The sequence below is a fragment of the Penaeus monodon genome, chromosome 21 (genome assembly GCF_015228065.2).
Source record: "Penaeus monodon isolate SGIC_2016 chromosome 21, NSTDA_Pmon_1, whole genome shotgun sequence".
NCBI classification, from domain to species: Eukaryota; Metazoa; Arthropoda; class Malacostraca; order Decapoda; family Penaeidae; genus Penaeus; species Penaeus monodon.
This window is the reverse complement of record NC_051406.1, coordinates 18,918,446-18,920,462: the sequence shown is the minus strand read 5'-3', so window position 1 is coordinate 18,920,462 and position 2,017 is coordinate 18,918,446. Positions and strand designations below refer to the sequence as shown.

The window sequence follows — 2,017 nt, the reverse complement described above, 5'->3', positions numbered from 1 at the left end:
CTGTCTGTAGTTAATGCCACATGCCATATACGAGTATTACTCTTCCTTCTTTCCTTCCCCACTGGAAGAGATATCATTACACATCGTAACAAACCATCGCCAGGTTTTCAGCGCGGTCAACCGAATTAACAACTTCGCATCGACAAACACTAAGGGCAAGATAAACGACTTGGTCACAGTCGAAAACATCGAGGGCATCCACATGGCCATCGTCAACGCAGCCTACTTCAAGGGCACGTGGCAGTTCCAGTTCAAGCCGACGAGCCCCGCCTCCGAGAGGTTCTTCGTCACGCCCCAGAGCCACCAGATGGTTCCCATGATGAACCAGATCTCCGCCTTTAATTTTTTGGGTAAGGAGAAGGGATGCCTGGGCATGTGTTGTGGATCAGTTCTGCAAACAAAGCAATTGTGATGGCGAAAAAGGCTGTCGGTTTCAATTCGTTCAGTTCCAAGCAATACTAGAGCCAAATCGATCAACTAATAACCTTTTCAAGTTGAAATATACCTATATAAATGTTCTTTGAATCGAGGGTTGGTGAAGATTAATCCACAACAGCTGGTTTTGTTTTGTATCCATACAAGATTTTCTAAACGTAAACAGTGCTGATTTCTAAAGATATAATTAGCAGCGTTGTTTTATAGAGATATGATAGAGAATGTGTAGAATGTTGATACTTTTAATACGTAACACTATTCAAAATGTCAGTTACTCAGTGTCCTATCTAACCATGTTATTTCTCCACATTAAGCTTTATCTTGCACTTGGTCTTTCCCAATGTTGTCCTTCATCTGACTTCGTTTTTTGTTTCTCTTTTTTCTTATGTTAAGGATGAACTCATTCCCCCTGCCTTCCTAATAGGTGAGTTTGACCAAGTCGCCGCTAGCGTTCTTGAGCTCCCCTACACAGGCGAGAGAGTCTCCATGTTCCTCTTCCTGCCTGTTCAGGAAGGACCACAAGGCTTCGCCAACATGGTCTCTAAACTGAGCGGGAACAACTTGCGAGCGGCCACACACAAGAAAAATCTCAGGAAGCAAGATGTCGACCTCAAGCTGCCCAAGTTTAGGATGGAATTGAAACTAGCGGACGAGATGATTCCGGTGAGTGCTGCCTTAGTTAAAATAATGAAATTGCCCCTACAGTGTTTACAATTTGTATTTATCTTTTCAAACCAAGAACAAGTAATATGACTTTTTTGTTATCAATTTTGTGTAGGCTCTCAAGGACATGGGGATCGTGGATATCTTCAGCAGCGATAAGGTAGACCTCACCACCCTCGGCAACCTAAGGAACCTCACCCTGGAGAAGGTCATCCACAAAGCTTTCGTCGAAGTCAACGAGGAAGGCACCGAGGCCGCCGCAGCTACTGTTCTTACCTTCACACTGAGAGCCAGTAGAAGAGATCCAGTCGTGCCATTCCACTGTAACCGGCCATTCCTTTTCCTCATCCGCGACAACGAGACCAACAATAATCTCTTTATGGGAGTTTACAGGGCTCCCGACGCCGCCAGAAGTTAGAATGCTTGATTGAAGATCGAAAGGAATCGCAGAGGTTGGTATTCGAGGAAGAGCAGACCATGCTTGCCGAGAAAAGGACGAAATTAAGTATGGCAGAAGCGGACCATGTGTGCTCGAGAATGTAATATCTACAAATGTTGATCCTTTAATATGATCATTCTGATGTTGCTATATCCCGTATCCTTCTGCTTCAGACTGCGCTCCTAAATCTCATGAAAGCTTACACTTTGATGACTAGGAAAAATTATTACGTAATCATCATGAATTATCAAAAGAATAGAGAATAAGGTTATGAACCTCACTGAACATTCTTCGAGCATGTCAAAATGATTCTTTAGCAAAGACAGACAATTTTAGTATGGAGAAGATTTTTAAGAAAATTACACAAGTAAAGACATTGTGATTGTAATAATAAATTATTTGTCTTAATAAACTATTATTATTTTATTCGGCACATGCGCGGTGCCCGTATACATATGTTAATCACATGCCAGACGTAAG

General features: G+C 42.4%; 1 protein-coding gene and 1 pseudogene across 1 annotated transcript in view; one reads left to right on the top strand and one right to left on the bottom strand.

The window, feature by feature from the left end:
* LOC119586301 overlaps window positions 1-1,949 on the top strand; it is a 3,830-nt pseudogene extending 1,881 nt beyond the window's left edge.
* Window positions 1-2,017, bottom strand: part of LOC119586299 (ovalbumin-related protein X-like) — a 52,031-nt gene that overhangs the window by 39,401 nt on the left and 10,613 nt on the right. The gene's annotated exons all lie outside the window — the stretch shown is intronic.